Source organism: Pongo pygmaeus, chromosome 4, assembly GCF_028885625.2.
Source record: "Pongo pygmaeus isolate AG05252 chromosome 4, NHGRI_mPonPyg2-v2.0_pri, whole genome shotgun sequence".
Lineage (NCBI taxonomy): Eukaryota > Metazoa > Chordata > Mammalia > Primates > Hominidae > Pongo > Pongo pygmaeus.
This window is the reverse complement of record NC_072377.2, coordinates 151,500,306-151,521,100: the sequence shown is the minus strand read 5'-3', so window position 1 is coordinate 151,521,100 and position 20,795 is coordinate 151,500,306. Positions and strand designations below refer to the sequence as shown.

The window sequence follows — 20,795 nt, the reverse complement described above, 5'->3', positions numbered from 1 at the left end:
GAAAAGTAAACATGAGGATGAGCATGAAACAATCAAAGCTGTCACCTAGGTATACTGAGAATTTTTTAGTGTGAAGTCAGAGAAAATCTGGCTCAAATCCGGCTAAACAAAAAAAGAAATTTAGACTCTCATGTAGCGGAAAAACCTGGAGCTGTCAAAGCTTTGGAGCAAGGCTTGATTACATGGCTCGCCTATGTCATCAAATGAAATATTTTTTTCCATTTTTCTTCTTGGCTTCCTATGACATCTCGCTTACTCCTGAAGCTGAATTCCAAAATTATTTCCAGTACCTTCTGGATCTTTCTTGTTCTACATGAATCTCCAACAGGGAGAGAGAACCTCTTCCCTCGTATTTCTCTGAGCCAGGAAGCGTTTTTTCCCAGAAGCCCCAGCAAACACCTCCTTGTTTCTCATTGGCCTGAACTGAGTCTTCTGATTTTAACTGATCACTGCAGCAAAGCCAATGGGATGTGCTGATGGGCTTAAACCACCCAGAGTTCTACTCTAGAACTGAGAGTAGGGTGTATTTCCTCCAAGCACATGGGCTATATGGTAAAGGTACTGTTACCAGGATAATGGGAGAATGCTATGTGCTGAGAGGGTTAAACTAGCAAAAGCCCATTATCCCATCATTAGGAAACTTTGACTATTGTGAAGTCAGTGGCCACCAGACCCTGAGCTCCCCGCCCCACGTGCTGTGGAGTCTAGGATATTGAAGAGAGCTGGGAGGAGATGCCAAGAACACTAGGCTGCTTCCTACCATCTAGCTTATAGTCCAACATGTGAGCAACACCAATACAAATGAAAAGCCATCAAATGTGTCCAATAGTGAATATCATCCTGGCAGACTCTGAACTAGGAGGGAGAGTCCTGGAGAGGTGTTTATTTTCTGATATAAAAAAGGTAAGGTGAGCTTTCATTTTGATACACAGTACTAACAATAATCCTTGATATCATGCACACTTGGAAGAAAACAGAAAAGCAGAAACTGCAAAGTTTAACCTTAACTACCAAGGGGATGCAGAAGCTAATTGATATTAAGATATTCATTCATTCTACCAATATTTATCAATGTCTGCTATGTACTTAACCCTCAACTAGGCACCATATTGGATAGGTACAGTTTAGCACAGGTACAGTTTAGCATACAGTTTAGCAAAGGCTTTAGAATCTTTCAGACCTAGGGATGAATCCCAGTTCTGTCACTCAGCCTCTCTGAGCCTCAGTTGCCTCATGGTAAAGTGAAGATATACCTACCTTAAGTGGCTGTTGTAAATATTAAATGACAAGAAGAAATAAAAGTTAAATAAATTAAAGCACTCATCCAAGTGACTTGCACATTTATAGCCATAAGAAATGGTAGCCATCTTAATAATTAATAGTAGTAGTAGTACTTGTTGTTATAATTGAATGGCTAGTGAGACACGGTCTCTGTTCTTAAGATGCCTTTCTAGGGGAGGAGGTGTACAGGTAATGAGTGTCAGAAAAGAAACAGAGATGAACTGATATAGAGAAGCAGAGATGAACTGATATAGAAGTTCACAGGAAGATGAAATTTCTTCTCCACGTTGAGAGCTGAGAAGGCTCACCAATATGTATTTTACATGCAGAAGCTAGCAGGATTATGTTTAAGTTTAGGTGACATCTTTTGAGTCTTTTCTCATGTCTCTCTGAGAAATGAAATCTTAAGTGTCAGTAGAAGGTTGTAAGAGAAAGATACATGAGCAACGATGACACTTGCATAATCACGTGTGCTCTAGGGAAGGCGAGTTGCTGGATGTCTCCACTGCTCTGTCCCGCCTCACATGAGAGATGAAATTGTTGTTGCCTGTAGGAGTTGTTGCCTACTCCTTTTGTGGCAAAAGGAGTAGCTGCTTGATTCATGGTTTAGTTGGGTCTATTAGGTTGTACTCCCAAAGGCATTTGATAATCTGTTCAACTGAGCATAGTCATTTGTCTTGTTTGCTGACTACTTATCAGATGAATTTGTGATTTTGGTAATTACTATGTGAACATTAATAAGACATGATATCTTTTATTAATTAGCACTTTATGGGGTTTTTCAAAATAGCAAAATCTAGATGATTCACAAATATTAATGAGTCAGTAGTATTAATTTTGCAAAATTAACATTTGGAGGTTATTCACTCTAGAATAGTTTTTCCCTCTGAAGTCTTTTACTGAAGAACAAAGACCAGAGACAACATACTGTACTCTGCACCCTAGAAAAGGCTAATTTGGTCTGCTCAGGCAGAAATGGTTTAATTTAGAGATGTACTTATTTACACATTTTTCCATTTTAATTCTCTCCAAAGAGGTTTTGGTGGTCAAAGGATAAAATACTTTCAGAAAATTAAGTTATGCTTGAGGAATGATTTTCTAACAGAATTCTATGAGATTCAGACCTGTTTTTCAAATGCAGGGGGTACTGCAGATGTACCAACCCACTCGCCTACAAAACAAACACACACACACAGCATAAAAGGACACAACAGTGTGCTGGAGCAGTGTGCTGGAGCAGGTTGGCAGGAGCTTCATTCTGCTCTGGGGCTCTCTCCCCTGTAGCCAGCCTCTTCCTTCCATGTACACACGTACCAGCAAGCCATCATGAAAAGCCACTTCCTAGCAGGGACTGGCAGTCATGAGGTTATGTAGCAAAGAACAGCATCTTTAGTATGTTAACTCAGTTGGAAAGCACTTCTGAACAAAGCAATCAGATGGCACATTGTTACTGCCCTCCCTGAAGAACTCATTTAATGACTGTTAGAACGGTACAATTTTCTTTAAAGATCCAGATGCCTACTGTGCTTTAAACTGCCTGCACAGCCCATGGTTGACAGTTTCAACAAGCATTTCTTGAGCACCCACTGTGTGCCTCACACTGTATTGGGCCTGGTAAGGGCTTTATAGTACACAGCAAAGACAGCCTATGCCAGGCAGGGTGTAGAGCCCATGTCACCAGTTATTAGAGGAGCGACTATGATGCAGCTTGCTTTTGCCACTAAATTTAAACTAGCAAATAGACTCAAAGGAAGAGATTATTCATCTTTTCTGCTCAACCACCTTTTCAGAAATGCAAATAATTCCTATAATGTAGAGATTATTTGTAATAATTTCCATAACCTTCACGTAAGGCCTGATTATGTGCCACATATTATGCAGTTTACCTTTGTTTTCTCACTTCTCACGAAGATATCTTTGGTAATTACTTATATTTGTAAGCCCATTTTTTAGATGAGCAAATTCATGATTAAGATATTGAGTAACTTATCAAAAGTTACACAACTGTTAAGAGGTAGAGCTATATCAGTGGCTGCCATGATGTGCAAACTGGTTCAATTTAATTTTCTAAATAAATGTTTAATTCAGTGCCCAACTTTTTTTCTTATTACAAGTCACAAAATTGAAACTACTGAGCTTTTCACCTGTAGAGTTGCTATTCTGGCATAGTCTACAGATTAAACATTAAACACTCAACCACATAGCAAGAATCTGGAGCTATTGTTTGGGCTATCCATGGAGATGTCTTTGCCAACTGTGTCCAGTTGTGGCAGGTGAGTCCTTCAGGGGTGCCCCATTAAAAGAGTGTATGAACATAGTCATCTGCTGCCCCACAGAAGTGGGCGCTGGTATGGGAGAATGTGCGGAAGACAGAGCCTGTCTCAGCTGGGTGGTCTGTTGCTCTGGCTTTGTCTTTGTTGCCTGGGCAACATCTCTCTCAGAATGTGAGAAACTCACTTTCTCTTTTGCATGTTGATCTGTGGGAAGGCCTAACAGCTGTAGCTATAGGTTGCCTGTTATCCACTACCACCTATAGTTGAGAAACAGAAACCAGATTTTGGGGAGGTACACCATCAGGCCCAGGGTGCAGAAAGATATTAAATCACTGAGCTTCTTTTATGTGGCTCTGAAATCAGTTGGGAAAAAGATCACCTCCCTGAATCCTGGGAGCTTTTTCTACTAAATTTTTCTCCAAGACAAATATCCTGTAGAAATCTTCTTTATTTTTCCTGTGATAGCTGGAGGGAATTTTGAGAAGACAGTGCTGTAGAGTAATTGTGAACATGGGTTTTGACATCAGTCTTTGATTCAAAGCTTGGCTTCACCACATGCTAATTATGTCTTTGGGCAAGTTATTTAACTCCTCTTAACCTGTTTCCTCATCTAGGAAATGGGAACGTTCAGATATAGATTTTGCATATAATTGATTTCCAATTATTTATTCAAAGTCTACTCATGTGTCAGGCATTCAGCTAGAGGCTAGTGAAACAACTGTGAATTAGTAGACACGGTGTCAGCCTTTGTAGAGGTTAAATCTAGCAGAAAAGGTGCAATTTAAATAGTCATTTCAAGTATTGAGTTACAAAAGAGTTTTTCCTCTTTTTTAACCTTGGAAGCAAACAACAGGGAAAACTGGAGATAGCCTCTCCAGGAAAAAAAAATATTAAGGTCTTAAAGGGAGGTATGAGATAATCAGGTGACTAGTGGGAGAAATGTGGTCACAAGGGAATATATTTATAGGCCTATTGGCAAGGCAAAGTATAAACACAGGAAGAACCAAAAGTATAGATGAGACCAGACCCATCCAGAAAGGGGCAGAGTGGTATTAGATGAGGTTGAGAGAGAGGCAAAAGTTTGTGAAGACTCAGAGTCTCATAAACTATGTTAAAACATTTGGACTTTATCCTAAAGGCAATGGGAAGTCCTTAAAGGATTTAAATGAGAGGGCTATATAGAGAAGTTGTGAATATTGAATAAAATAATATGCACAAATGCTTAGCCTACTATTAGTACCTATTTACCTCTCAATAAATGCAAGCTGCCATTATCACCAACTTCATCATTCTAAATATTACCAACTTTAGGTAAAAGGCAAAAATCCTGCCCCATACTATGGAAAGAAACTTAGGTAGTTTGCGGTGGAGCAAACATGGAAATCCTGAAAGGCTGGGAAAACCATTCTCAACTTGCAGTAGTGCAGAGCCCAAGGAGAGTTTCCCTTCATGTATATTCTTCCTCCTGTTTCTTTGCTTCTCTGCCTTGCTACCTCCACAGTGAATTCACAGCTTGTTAAGCAGTGAAGTCATAATTCTTTCTGGCAGTTCTGTCATTTTCATAATGGATTCTTTGCTTGAGCCTAAACATACAAAAATGCAGGTAGACAAGATTATATGTTTTCAAGGAAAGCCAGTGCCAGGGGATGGGGGACTGCAGGGAGTGTGAGGGGGCGTCTTACTGCAGGAAGTTTGAGGCAGCAGCTCCGAAAAGCAGATAGCTTGCATAATGACATGTATCCATCTGTATTTGAGATGACTTTGTTTTAACCAGGAGGAGATGTCAGATTGCTTGGCACTTTACTGTTAAATAAACACTTTGCATCCTTGGGTAGCAAATAAAACAACAGGACTCAGTAAAAGGTGAGGAAAGCAAAATGTATCATTTCTAAGTTCATTAGACTGCTCACATTCCTTCACCTCAGATCTTGCTACAGACAGATTATGAAATAAGATTGAACTAAAGAATTGAAGAGGTTGATTTTGCCAGCCACTGTGGTATTAGAATATTAACTGGGAGGCAGAAGACACATTATTTATTTATTTGTAACCTACCTTATTTATAAAAAATGTGAAGGGACCAAGTCAATTAGGTTCTAGAACCAACTCTATCATTAATTGTGTGCCCTTGGGCATAACTTTGAACCTCTATATAAACGAAGATCCTTATTTATAAAATGGATTTCTTAAATTGATAGACACCAATGAGCAGAATAAACATTTTTTTGGCTCTGAGGCTCATATATAATGCTATACAAGGAATGACCTTTTACTGAGGTAGGTGCTTGGTGACAAAAGCACAAACATAGATAATGGCAGTTGAGGAGGGTATACAGCAAGGATCAAAAAGTGGCATCAGAAAACACAAGCATTTCTTGAGCACCCCCTGTGTGCCTCACACTGTATTGGGCCTGGCAAAGGCTTTATAGTGCACAGCAAAGACAGCCTGTGCAGGCAGGGTGTAGAGCCCGTCGCTGGTTATTACAGGAGCAACTGTGAAGCAGCTTGCTTTTGCCACTAAATTTAAATCAGCAAATAGACTCAAAGGAAGAGATTGTTCATCTTTTCTGCCCAGCCACCTTTTCAGAAACCCAAATAATTCCTATAATATAGGGATTATTTGTAATAATTGCTATAACCTTCACTTAAGGCCTGATTATGTGCCACACATTATGTACTTTACCTTCGTTTTCTTACTTCTCACAAAGATACCTTTGGTAATTACTTATATTGGTATAAGTAATTTTTTAGATGAGCAAATTCATGATTAAGATGTTAAGTAACTTATCAAAAGTTACACAGCTATTAAGAGGCAGAGCTATATCAGTGACTGCCATGATATGCAAACTGGTTCAATTTAATTTTCTAAATAAATGTTTAATTCAGTGCCCACCTTTTTTTCTTATTACAAGTCACAAAATTGAAACTACTGAGCTTTTCACCTGTAGAGTTGCTATTCTGGCATAGTCTACAGATTAAACATTAAACACTCAACTACGTAGCAAGAAGCTGGAGCTACTGTTTGGAGCTGAGTGAGTACGGACTCACTCAGATGGATGAGGGAAGTCAATACAGTTTAGTTGTGGGATACGGGCTTTTAATCAGAAAAAAACCTGGCTTGGAATATTCTGTCATGTATTAGCTGCATGCATTCATTCATTTATTTCACATATCTCAGGTGCCAGTCACATGTCAGATATTGAGTTTGGCTGTAGGAGTACAATAGCAACCAAGACAGATAAAGAAGAATGAAGGAAAATCACTTGCTTTATTTCTCTCTGTCACTCTCTGCCCAGCATGCATATTTGAAATCATTTGATTAAATATATAATGAGAACTACCATGTACTCAGAGCGATAGAACTTCCTCTGAGTCACCAAAAAAAAAAATGGTGGTAACATATAGTTAGAATTTTCTTTTTTTTTCACTCTTCTGGGATGAAAAGAACTTGAATAACTCAAAAATTGAAATGCCATTTAAAAGTACTAACCCTTTGCATTTTTTTGTTGTGGGTAATGTGGTGTTTCAAAACAGATATTTAAGTACAAACCATGGGTCAGATGCTGTACAAACCTCTTCAAAGTGATACAATTTTTTATTTTCTTTAGAGATGCTATACTAATGCATTGTCTTCAAGGAGCTTTTAGTTTAATGGGAAACATAACTCGCCCCAAAGTGAAAGTCATGCGTCTTACAAGTCCGGTTTCTAAAAACATGACTTTTCCATCACCCCGGAGGGTGAGAATTCAGAGTAATGAGGCAGTAAGTTTTCTTAAAAGAGTTCCATTGCAAAAAAGGATGAGAAGACAAAGATGTAGTAACAGTGTTGAAATTGATTTTTTTTTGTCTTGGTTAATGATTTTTAAATATTAGCAAGGAGGAGGCAAGCACAAGAATTTGGGCAGAGGAGAAGGGCCCAATAACAGTGATTTTTGCTGTAGTGGCTCAGAATGTAGCATAATATATGAACCAAATAGAATGGTAACCTGGAAAGGAACAAAGGCCAGTGAATCTATGAGTCAGTCATTAAGGAAATATAATGTTTCTTTCTCTAAGTTTGCACCTGAGTGTGACAGCTAAACTTAGGGTAAAGGAATAACATCTTCAGGACAGAGGGCTGAATGCCTGGAGTGCTGAAATTTCACATAGTGGCAATTGTTATGAAGGAATAGCAATGGGGGATGGGTATGTAAATTGCACACGTGTGTGTGTGTGTGTGTGTGTACATAGGTAGAATGACTTCTTTGGATTTATTGAGTAGGAGGGGAAGGTGATGTATGAATGAGAGAGAGCTGGGCATGCAAAGGGCTGTAAGAAGAACGTTTTGCATTGAATGCCAGGGTGAGCAATTTGAATTTTACTCTGAATCCAAGGGGTAGACATTGGAGGATTTTAAGTAGAAGAATGACATGATCTGATTCTCATTTTTTAAAAAAATTTTTTCTGGCTACTTGGCAGAGTACAGCAAATTTCAAGAGGCAAAATTGGATGTAAGAAAACCAGTGTTACCAAGCCCAGATGAAAGATGATGGTGGCTTGGACCAGAGTGGTGGTAGTGAAGATAGATAAGGATATATCTGAGAGCACTGTAGTACATCAAACCTTGAATCTCCTATTAAAATTGATATGGAGAATAAAAGAAAAAAGAAAAAACAACATCTTGATTTTTTAGCTCTCTAATGTGTGCATTTTAGCCAGAACATCTTTATGAAAATGACCTTTTTGGAAGCCACTGTTGATTCTAATACTGAAAGTGGAGGACTAGTCGGGGAGATACATTTGAGCTAGAGAGAGACTTTAAGTATCCCGGCCCTAAATCATACCACACAAGATATGCCAACTCCCACTAGGTCTTGGATCTTCCATTTGGGCTACCAAATCTGCTGTCTACATTATGTAGCCAAAGAAATGGCTTTGTTCATAAAACCCAACCCTATATTTATTCATCAACATACGACCTTTATTCTTTGCCAGTGTCCCCATCTACTCATGTCTCATCCTTAAATTAGGGCCAACCTGGCCAACAACATTTTTTGCAGCAATAGCTCCTTTACACCATATGAATGCCTAATTGGTTCCCAGATTTTAAGTACTTTTAAAAGCTGATTATGTCAGGAGATCAAATTTGTTGATACAGATGCATACTAAAGTTGAAGATCACCAGAGATTAGAATGGTGCCCAGGAAAGCATACAAATCATTAACTTTTGGAGGTGATCTTTACGTAGGTTGTAATGATGTACCAGGATGCAGTGCAGTGGGACAATTGTGTAAACTGCCACCACCCTAACCACTGCTTCCCAAAGGACCCCATGGATGATCTCCTCTGAGTCAAAGTTACACAAACTTGACAAGCAGAAAGCATGTGGCCTCTATTTTGCATTTCATCTTGCTCATAATAGAAGGTCTTCTTTAATGGGAAGAGAAAATACACGGCAATAAATCTTTAAAAGTATTGTAACATTCAAACTGTCAATATTGGTTTTAAATTATTGCATCATTTTCTGAAATAATGAATGTCATGAATTGTAATTAATTTACATATGCATTAAAGTCCACTTTAAAGAAACCCTCTTTTCTCCTTCAAACATTGGAAATTAAATATTTATAGTTGTTGTGATTTCATATATACATAGTTAATATTGCCTCTCAAAGCCACCTGCTCTCCACCATATATCATTTTGTTTGCTGATTCCTATAACCTCATAGATTTGAAGTTGGGGTGGCCAGAACAAAAATCCTACCAAAGGCCACATAAGTAGAAAGTGAAAAGCACTGAGCTAGGTCCATTTTAGTAGGAGGTAGGAGGTAAATGGGGAGTAAATAGTCCCATCACCTTTAAGTATCCCTTTTTGCAGTTTAATTCACTAAAGGATTTAAGAGTTTAGCTTTTAGTCCTTAAAGTTGAATGATTGGGCAGCAATCAATGTATATTTATGGTATTAGAGAAGGTTCCTCAAATTTTCCATCTCTCAATTCAGTTTATGTTTTTCAAAATAAAGATGAACATACAAACTAAGAACCATGCCTTGTGGGGTCCTCAGCTAAAGGCAAAGTGGAGATCAGGAGACTGAGTGAGCTGTTTTAATGTGATGTTTGAAAAAAAAAATTGAAAATGAGAAAATCAAAAAGTAAAGAGGCCTAGAATATAAATAGAATTTCAGTCATTACTGGAACTATATGTTGTCCTCCATTTCTTTCAATTTTTACTAAGCATAGAACTTCCTTGCATGTTTCTGCCTTGGATGTAGGGCTACTTTGAAAGTGTGGGCTAAGATGGCCAGACACTGTAATGGGAGAGAGTAAGACCCTTGGAGTCCTCCCTGCCTTTCTTAAACATGGGGTGGCTGCATGTGAAGACTACCTCTTCCAAAGCATCAATCCCTTCCCTCTGCCTTCTCCTACCATCCTGAATAGGCAATAATAATAACAAGGACAAACATTTATTTGGCACTGTTTCTGTTTTAAGCACTTGACTCTATGCTTCTAAAATCACAGGAAATAGACTATTTCCGCCAAATAAAAACTCATTCTTGCCTTCAGAACATCTTACCTGCATGGGCAGACAGGGCCTCCACAGGACAACTGCATTCCAAAAAAGCCTGAAATAAAGCATTAGGCAAGTATCTGCCTACAGGGCTGAACACATAGTGTTTTTAACAACATTTCCTGCAAGTGAGGTGAGAGTTTCTTGGCTATAGATAGGATTTGAACTTACCAGCATATAATCCCCAGAAGAGCTTGGACTAGTCTTTTTTCCATATGACGGTAGTACTTGACACATTGAAGAGACTTATTTAGTGTTTGTTATGAATTAATAAGCAGATGAATGAATGAATCAAAAGTTGAAAGAGGCCGGGTGCGGTGGCTCACGCCTGTAATCCCAGTACTTTGGGAGGCCGAAGCAGGTGGATCACAAGGTCAGGAGTTCAAGACCAGCCTGACCAATATTGTGAAATCCTGTCTCTACTAAAAATACAAAAAAAATTAGCCAGGCACGGTGGCACACGCCTGTAATCCCAGCTACTCAGGAGGCCAAGGCAGGAGAATTGCTTGAACCCAGGTTGCAGTGAGCCGAGATCGAGCCACTGCACTCCAGCCTCAGCGACAGAGGGAGACTCTGTCTCAAAAACAAAAAAAAAAGAAAAAAGAAAAGTTGAAAGAACAAGAGGTTGTGGATATGTCAACTCTGCAAGTATGCAGAATGCCTAAATATCCCCCCTCTATTCTTTCTTTCAGAATGCTCACTCTCTCCCCACCACTCTTCATGTGTATGCTTCCCACTCATTCTTCAGATGTTACCTCAGAAAATCTCCTCATTCAGGAAGTGGCCACTGATTCCGCAGATAATAAGGTCACTCTCTTTAGGGTATGCTGTACCTCTCTTAGAGAACTTTTTTTTTTTTTGAGACGGAGCCTCACTCTGTCACCCAGGCTGGAGTGCAGTGGCGCGATCTCGGCTCACTGCAACCTCCACCTCCTGGGTTCAAGCAGTTATTCTGCCTCAGCCTTCCAAGTAGCTGGGACTACAGGCACACAGCGCCATGCCCAGATAACTTTTTTGTATTTTAGTAGAGACGGGGTTTCACCTTGTTGCCCAGGCTGGTCGCGAACTCCTGAGCTCAGGCAATCTGCCCGCCTCAGCCTCCCAAAGTGCTGGGATTACAGGCATGAGCCACGCACCCGGCCTCTTAGGGAACTGAATATACACTCCACACTTTCTTAAATCAGAGCTTTGTGCCTGTGATTCATCCTCCACTGTGCTGAAAAAACCCTAAGTATAGGAAGTGTACCTTTATTCATTGTACATACCCAACTAAACCTAGTGTGCTACACATTCTAGGCACTTGACAAGTATTTATGAACTAATAAAATATTCAAAGAAAGTGATTGCTTATGAAATAAAATTGGACCTAAGTGTGGCCATATAGAGGGAAGAGGTATTTGGGTTCACTGTGAGGAAAGACAAGCAGTAAGAACTCTTAATCCAAAAGGCAATAGTCTCCCATGTGACGTAGTGTCTTCCTCGTCCCTGGCTAGGATAGCCAGTGGCAATATTATTTTTATATCCTTCTTTAAACAATTACTCATTGTGCACCTACTGATTGCATGCTACTGTGGTGAGGATAAATTGCCAACCAAAGCAGAAAGGTCTCTGCTCTCTTGGAACTAACTTAGCATTTAGTGTCATAGAGAGACTGTAATCCAATAATCAGAAAAATAGATCCATAAGTACCAACTGTGATTTATTTTAAAAGTCAAGAGGCTGGGCACCGTGGCTTACCCCTGTAATCCCAGCACTTTGGGAGGCCGAGGTGGGTGGATCACAAGGTCAGGAGTTCAAGACCAGCCTGGCCGATATGGTGAAACCCCGTCTCTACTAAAAATACAAAAATTAGCCGGACATGGTGGTGTGCACCTGTTGTCTCAGCTACTCAGGACGCTGAGGCAGGAGCATTGCTTGAACCCAGGAGGCAGAGATTGCAGTGAGCTGAGATCACATTGCTGTACTCCAGCTTGGGGGACAAAATGAGACTCCATCTCAAAAAAAAAAAAAAAAAAAAAGACAAGAAAGTGTCTAACAGATGATCTGATCTGGGCCCTAAGGAAATGATGATTGAACTATGATATCAAAGATGGGTCCGAGTTAACTATATGAAAAGGGATGGAAAAGAATTTTAGACTGGGAACAGCCTGTGCAGAGGCCCTGTGACAGGTAGACGAATATGGAACATAAATTACTTAAGAACTCAGAGGAAGACCAGTGGGATTTTCAGGGAGAGTTTTAGAAGATATTGACAGAAAAGTACATGGAGCCAGATTATGCTAGGTTTGGGGGACATGCTAATGATTTTATACTGTATTTTTTTAAAAAATATGATTTTATACTATTTTCTTAAAAAAATAAGAAACTTTGAAAGACTATAGGTAACATGATCAAATTGTATAATACAATGTAATGTATTATTAATAGTAACATCATGGAGCATTTATTAAGTGCTTACTATGTGCTGGGCAATATTCTAAGTGCTTAAGTGAATTATTTTATTTTATCCTCACTACATCACCATGAAGAAGGTTGCTATTACCATCACCCTTTTGCAGATGAGGCAACTAATGGTCAGAGATCTTCCCAGGACTAGAGTGAAGGAAGCAACAACCACATGGCACAAAATTTAAGGATGAAGATATTCACTGCATGTTTGTACATGTGCTATCCGGACCTTGCATAACCCCAAGAGTGAGCACTTCCTTTAAATCTTGCACTTGAGGCACTACACTTGTCTCGTCCTTGTCTCAAATCTGAGTTAAGTAACCTATTCTGGGCATTGTAGCTCATAAATGATCAAACTAGCTTTTGCATCCATAGCTGTATAGCCTTTGAATTTTTTTCTATCTGCAAAATTTTTTGAAATTCTAAATGAACACCCTGCTACCTTCTTGTTATTAGGCTCGTGAAAAAATGAAATTAGTTGCAATGAAAGATTAAATTTTACATTAGACTTCAAATTGAAAATAGCTACGCTTGCCTGAAATGAATTCAGAGAATGAAAACTGATAAATTGTAGAATCCATCCCATAGAATGGACTATCTCAACATTATTCAGGAGATGAGAAAGGATGAGTCAAATATTTAAAAAGTAAACAGGTTTTTCCTATTAATTTTAAGCCAATGAAATGGAAATTAAATCTTCTAGCTGCAATTAGATAAATGGATGTCAATCAGATATGAAACTGCTAAAGAAATTAGCCATAGGGGTAGTCCTTAATCTGTTTGGGCTTTTTTGTGGGATGGTAGAAATGTAATCTGTTATCAGCATAGGTGTGATTGAATTATTAATAATATTGTGCAAGGCCACCTAGAAACCAGAGCTTGGGGACTCTTAAATCTATTCTAATTGAAACAGAGAACCAGCAGACTGGAAAAGACCCTGACTCTTCTCAAGATATGTCACAGGATGTGACACAGAGGACATGTGGGCTTGCAACACAGTGGCAGCTGCAAGCTGACCTCTTGGCAAATTTAATCTGTAAATGGATTCCAGTTTAAGATAGTTAATGCCTTCCATTATTAGGAAGGCTTCTTTCTACATTTTGGAAAGCCTGGTTAAAAATCTTTCATGCCAGGTTATTATGCAGATTGCCTAGCTAACAGGGAGATTATGAATGCAAATAAGTCAGGTTTTGAAATGAAGAGCTTTACTGACCTCTTAAGAGGGTAGTAATATGTGCATAATGGTGAGGAAAATGCTCCCAGATCATTAGGACAAGAAAAGGTTCACATTGTCATTCTTTGAAGTGTATTGGGGTTGGAATAAAAATCCAAGAATATCCCAGAAGCAAATGAACTGAATTCAAGAACTGCTCTACTTACTGATAAGTTACCCACTCTTCCCTCTGATGTTAGTGTGGGGGAATGTCATGGTCTAGGAGGATGGATGAGCTCCCCATGGGACCCCTAGTTAGTCTCTTAATTCCTCAGTGTAAATTTATGTTGTGGTAATAGCTGGTGGTCAGAAACAGCCAGGGTCACTCACCCTGCTACTTTCTGTGACCTCCCACTGCCCTCTCTTAGCCGCAGGGGAAATCTTCTCCCACTATTACTTCTCCATGGACCATCTGCTTTCTCTTTGGTGACTGCCTCCAAAACCTGATCTGAAGGATCTTAAAGTAAACCCAGGATGAAAAACACGATCTGAACTCCAGGGCCCACCCCTGTAATCCCAGCTACTCGGGAGGCAACTCAAGAGGATCACTTGAGCCCAAGAGTTTGAGGCTGCAGTGAGCTGTGATCATGGCACTGCACTCCAGCCTCGGCAACGTAGCAAAACCCTGAGTGGGAAGGAAGGAAGGGAGGAAGAGAGGAAGGGAGGAAAGGAGGAAGGGAGGAAGGGAGGAAGGGAGGAAGGGAGGGAGGGAAAGGAAGAAAGAAGGCATGAGTTTTATATTGAGGGGAAGCTGGAATTGAATCCCAGGTCTGACACTGACTAGTGTAGGCCCTTTGGGAAGTTTCTCAACACTCTAGGTCATCAGCTTCTTCAACTACAACCTGAAAACAATGATGTGAGCCTTACAGGGTGCAGATTGCTAAACTTTTTCGGTTAATGAAGCCCTTAGTGTCTCAGTAATTGTTTAACACACCCCTATGCCAAAAAAAAAAACAAAAAAAACAAAAAAAAACAAAAAAACTAACAATTTCTTTATTAAGTAGCTAGGCCCAAACAGCTGGATACATATGTATGTTCAAAAAATTTAGAAGTCTTTTGAAAAATATACATATTGAAAGAAAAAAATAATATAATTTTTAAGTAAACACCAAGTACTTACTAGTGGAATATGTGTGCCTGTTGAGTACTGCATAATTCCTTGAAACTTGGAATCAGACTTTTCTCTTCCATATTGAATTTTGCACCATACTTGGTTTTCATCACAACCAACCTTTACAAAGATCTGTCATGTAGTACAATCTAATGTTGCGACTGTGATCTACTTCGAGCTAATATTTTTCATGGTGTATCACAGAAGTGTTTCCCTCAAAAACTTAAAATCTGTCTTGGCTTTCCTGTAAGTTCACTGTGGTGCCCTGGGGTGCCTCCAGTCACTTGGGGAAGCATGGTTATAAGTATCATGTGGTTTGATTTAGAAGACAAAACATGAGAATTAATGTAAAGAATGTGGCTGTGGGTATGCTCATAAAATTATTGCTGCTGCCGTTCTGCTCAGCAGTTTTTCTCTATGATCATATTTATTAATAAGGAAGAACAACATGGTTTTTCCTTCTAGGGAATTCAATGCTGCCAACATTTGATCAGCCAGTTTGAAAGGCTAACAAACCACTGCATACTATGGAAATGAAAGGCATGCCCCCAAGAACCTCACCATTTGATTGAGGAGACAGAATAAACATACAGGACCCAATAGTGAATAACTCACAATTGCTAAACAGTAGAGTAGTGTAGGATTTCAAAGCAGTACAAAATGAAAGTGGTATGGGAAAAGACAAAAACTTAGCTGGGCCTTGACAAATTAACAGCATTTATACAGGATAATGGAAAAGGGGATTTCTCCCAAGTAGAGAACTTAAAACAGTGTGAGGCATAGTGTGTTCCACAGTATAGCTGATGGGTTGGCCTCAGGGGGGATGTTCAGTTACACCTGTCCTTGGCCCCTCCTCCAACTTGGTGACGACCAGGCAGCACAGAGATGCTATTGTAGACTTTGCCCTTCTGTAAGGACATTAATTCCACATTCTTTGGCTCCTGGGTACATGAAATTTTCCATAATAGGAATATAAGCTGAACTTTGGGAACACTCATATGGGAACACATTCATTTTAACCAATGTCCTGGAGAAGCTCTGGGAGAAGAGCTGCTTGAGCTGAGCTTCAGGAAAATGCACATAGATGGCTTAAAATACGTAGTTGTAATAATCCACCAGCTCGCTTGTGCAAAAATGCAGCTTTATTTCTAGATTTTAACTTCTACATCTGCTGATGGCAAAAAAAAATGTAATTTAGCCAATTCATGCTTATCCAATCGTTTTCAGACTTAAGCTGATAATTTAGGCTCTAAACATTCCGTTTTACACCCACAAAAGCCTCCTGTACTTTCCTACTTCCCTGTCGGAATGGCATCCTGCGCTATCTTCTGTCCTCACCACAATCAGCCAAGGAGCCTCTTGCCTTTCCTGGTCTTCCCTTTAGGCCTCTGTCGCTGCAGCGCCCCCTTCCTGTGTTACTCATCCTGTCTCCTGCTACAGTGTAACTCGGCTGGTCTTCTTAGAAGTAGATTGTCTCTTTAAATTTAATCAGCTTCATAAAGTGCAATTGACATTTCAAAAAATGTTCTAGTTTTAAATGTACAATTCAATATGTTTTGACAAGGGCATACAGTGTTGTAACCACTGCCACAGTCGTGAGGTAGAGCAGTACTGCCCAATAGACATATAATGTGAGCCACGTACATAATTTAAAAGTTTTCCAGTGGCCACATTTCCAAAAAGTAGAAGAAAGATACATATATTGAGATATCACTCCATTGCCCCATAAATATGATGATGCATAATTATTATGTGTCAATTAAAAATAAAAGAAAAAGGCCAGGTGTGGTGGCTCATGCCTGTAATCCCAGCACTTTGGGAGGCCGAGGCGGGCGGATCACCTGAGATTGGGAGTTCGAGATCATCCTGACCAATATGGAGAAACCCCTTCTCTACTAAAAATGCAAAATTAGCTGGGCGTGGTGGCGCATGCCTGTAATCCCAGCTACTCGGGAGGCTGAGGCAGGAGAATCACTTGAACACAGGAGGCGGAGGTTGCGGTGAGCCGAGATAGCGCCATTGCACTCCAGCCTGGGCAACAAGAGCGAAACTCCGTCTCCAAATAAATAAATAAATAAATAAATGGAAAAAGGTACCAGAAGCAGGTGAAATTAATTTTAATAATATATTTTCTTTAACTTAATATATTCAAATATTATCACTTTGCTATGGAATCAATATAAGAATATATTAATGAGCTATTTTACTCTTTTTTCACATCAATTCTTTCAAGTCTATTGTGTATTTTACACTTCCAACATATCTCAACTCAGACAATATATCTTCACTAGAAATACTTAATTTTTGTTTAGAACGTATAAAATTCACATTTGAAAAAACAGGTTCAATTTTCCAAATTGTTTCAATCCTGCTTACAAGCTTTCCATTATAACTTTTATTTCCATTTAAATTTGATTTAATTTAAATTATATGTAATTAAAATTTCAGTAGCTACATGTGGCTTGGGAGCTTCCGTACTGGATAGCACAGAGAACATTTCCGTCATCCCCAAAAGTTGTCTCCTGCTATTTTGAAATCAATCCCAACCTACCACCATTGGGCACTAGCAACCAATGATCTGCCATTTGACTCTATAGTTTTGTCTTTTCTATAATGTTATATGAATAAAATCAGATTGTACTTAGCCTTTTGTTTGACTTCTTTCACTTATCACATTGATTTTGAGATTTATTTAGAGGATATTTAATAGGAGTGAGTTCCTTTTAATTGCTAAGTAGTGTTACATTGTATAGATGTACCATACCATTCACTAGTTGGTGGGCAGTTGGGCTGTTCCAGTTTTTGGCTTATAAATAAAGCTGTTAAGAACATTCAGGCCAGGAACGGTGCATCATGCCTTTAATCCCAACATTTTTGGAGGTCAAGGTGGGATCACGGCTGGAGGATCACTGGAGGCCAGGAGTTCAAGACGACCAGCCTGGTCAACATAGTGAGATCCCATCTCTATTATAAAAATTAAAAAATTTAAAACTTAAAGAAAGAACATTCAAGTACAAATGTTTGCATGGACATGCTTTTATTTCTCCCTAATAAATATGCAGGAGTAGATTGAGATATGTTTTTATTTCTTCCTAATAAATATACAGGAGTGGATTGAATGGTGTGTGTTTAATTTTATAGGGGAAAAACAAATATTTTCCAATGTTCCATTTTCCACTCCCACCAGCAATGTATGAGAGTCCCAGTTGCTCCATGTCCTCACCAACCCTTGATATATTTAGTCTTAGCAATTCTAGTAGAGATGCAATGGTATTTCATTGCGGTTTTAACTTTCATTTCCTTAATCACTAATAATGTTGAGCATATTTTCAGGTGCTTATTTGCCACTCATATATATCCTTTGGTAAAGTTTCTGTTCAGATATTTTGCCCCCATTTTTATCAGGTTGTCTTTTAATTATTGATTTGTAAAAGTTGTTTTAAATAAGCTGAATATAAGTTCCTTAGCAAACATGTTTTGTATATGTTTTCTCCCAGTCTTGGCTTGGGTGTGACTTTTTTGTATCTGGTTCCTGATGTTAATGTTAACCTACTGCTGTTAAATGTGGTGTTACCATGACCTCCAGTACCATGTCCATGTCCTCATTTTGATTCCTGGCACCTTTGGGTTCATCACTGTGTTCTTAACTGCTTCTGCTTTTCTCTCAAGGAGCTGAAGCTACTTTTAGCAGTCCCTTTCATTCTATACTGAGGCTACAGGACTTCAAGCAGATGTCTTCAGCTAGTCTGTATGATCTGTGGTTACAACCATTACTCAAGCACCATATTGGTTAGATATGAGGTTTCTCCAAGAAGCTTACAACCTCTCTGGGCTATACTTTAGGACTCGGGGAACAAGCTCCCAATACTGTCTGTGGAATTTTCCACAACTTTCCTGTAGTTTCCGTTAGTTATCTCCTACCCCAGGACTGGGCTTGATAAGCCTCATGAGAGGCTGAGTGGATATTTAATCTCTAGACTAAGCCTATTGATTTCCTACTTTCTGCCACTTGGTCAAATTTTGGTCTCCTTTCATAATAATGTTCTTATATAATAAACTTGCATTATTTCCTTTTTCTTCCTCAGAATAAATACTAACCTTTCAATCTTTTAGGAACTGGGGATCAGTATTTAAAGGCAAGATTTTGATCTTCAAAAATTTTTTCCTCCTTCTTAGGCACCAGACTCTTACAGATCGTGAGTTAGAAACTCAAGAACAAATACAATACTTTGGTCTTTCTGGTTCTATAGGAGTGAGAGAGAGAGTGATGTCTTTATTCTACAAATACTAACTTACTACAGTTGGCTCTCAGTAGTTAGACAAGTCTCTGAGAGGACAATCCCTGCAGAGACAAGAATATCACTAATTACTCTAAGCTAGGAAACCGCAGAGCATATTTAGAAGATGACAATATAGTGATCATTATGTCAGTCACGAAATGGGAAGAATCTACCATTTGGCAGCATTTGGTGCTGTGCCAACTCTGGCTTCAGCATTTCGCTCATATTACCCTGGAAGGTCAATAATTATTATCCCCATTTTGCTGTAGAGAAAACTGAGTATTCTGATACAACTTTAACTTTCCTGGGGTCAAAAAATTATCAGTATCACTAGGATTTGAACTCCAGGTCAATCTGATTTTAAAGCATGTACTCTTAAGCATTAGAACAGTGGTTCTTTTGACTGGGAATGGTGGCTCACACCTGTAATTCCAGCACTTTGGGAGGCGAAGGGTGGCAGATTACTTAAACCCAGGAGTTTGAGACCAGTCCAGGCAACATGGCAAAACCCCATCTCAACAAAAAATATTTAAAAGTTAGACAGGTGTGGTGGCATGCACCTATAGTCCCAGCTACTCGGGAGGCTGAGGTGAAAGGATTGTTTGAACCTGGTAGGTAGAGGCTGCAGTGAGCCAAGATTGTACCACTGCACTCTAGCCTGGGCAACAGAGTGAAATTCTGCCTCAAAAAAAAAAAAAAAAAAAAAGAGAGAGAAAGAAAGAAAGCAAAGCACAGCAAAGAAAAGAACAAAAGCAAAAACAAAAAAAAAAAACAGTGTTTTTTAAACTATTTGGTCTGAGGACCACCTTATAACCTTAAAAATGATTGAGAACCTCAAAGTTCTTTAATTAATGTAGTTAATTTCTATTGACACTTAAATTATTTATTAATTCAGTTAAAAATAACAATAATAAACTCTTTGCATATTAACATCAATGACATACTTTTATGAAAAATTACTATATATATCCCCCAAAATAGAAGAGTAGCATTACTTTATGTTTCTTATAAATCTCTTTAACATCTGGCTTATAGAAGACAGATTCTCATATGTGCTTCTGCAGTCTGTTATAATATCGCATATCATAGAGTGCCTGGGAAACCCTGCTGTACACTCATGAGAGAATGAGAGTTACAAAAGCAAATAACATCTTCGTATTATGAAAATGGTTTTGATCTATGGACCTCCTAAAGCAATTTTAGGGATCCCTAGAGGTGCTCATACCACAATTTGAGAATTAGTGCATTGAAGATAATTATAAATAAACTGATTCCAGTGTAGCAAAACTTTGTTATGTGTAGAGAAGAGGTGCACTCTGAATTGGGAAGTATAGATTAGGACCAGATCTTGGGAGGACGATTATCAGCTTAAGGAGTTTGAATGTTGTTCTCAATGCACTGGGGAACGACAGATGGCTTTTGGCTTGATCAGATCTTTGTGTGGGGACAATTAATCTGTCAATAAAATGAGTAGGATGGATTAGAAAGAGGACAGAGAAAAGGCAACCAGTTAAGAGCACTTTAACGAGGCCGTGTGTAGTTGTATATCTAGAGGCAGACCTCAGGATTTTTGTGACAATTAAATGTGTTAATTTATGTAAAATGCGTATAACAAAGCCTGATCCATGGTAAGCATTGTTTGT

At 38.9% G+C, this 20,795-nt stretch overlaps 1 protein-coding gene across 7 annotated transcripts in view; it reads left to right on the top strand.

The window, feature by feature from the left end:
- The window catches only part of PPP2R2B (protein phosphatase 2 regulatory subunit Bbeta), a 495,072-nt gene that overhangs the window by 161,750 nt on the left and 312,527 nt on the right, over positions 1-20,795 (top strand). The window contains exon 1 of one of the 7 annotated variants that reach the window (XM_054489456.2): positions 637-903. The exons of 5 other annotated variants lie outside the window; for them this stretch is intronic. The gene's annotated coding sequence lies outside the window, so the exon portion shown is untranslated. Of the gene's footprint in view, positions 1-636; positions 904-20,795 lie in introns of those variants that run through there. One more of the 7 variants, XM_054489461.2, reaches the window with a different exon arrangement.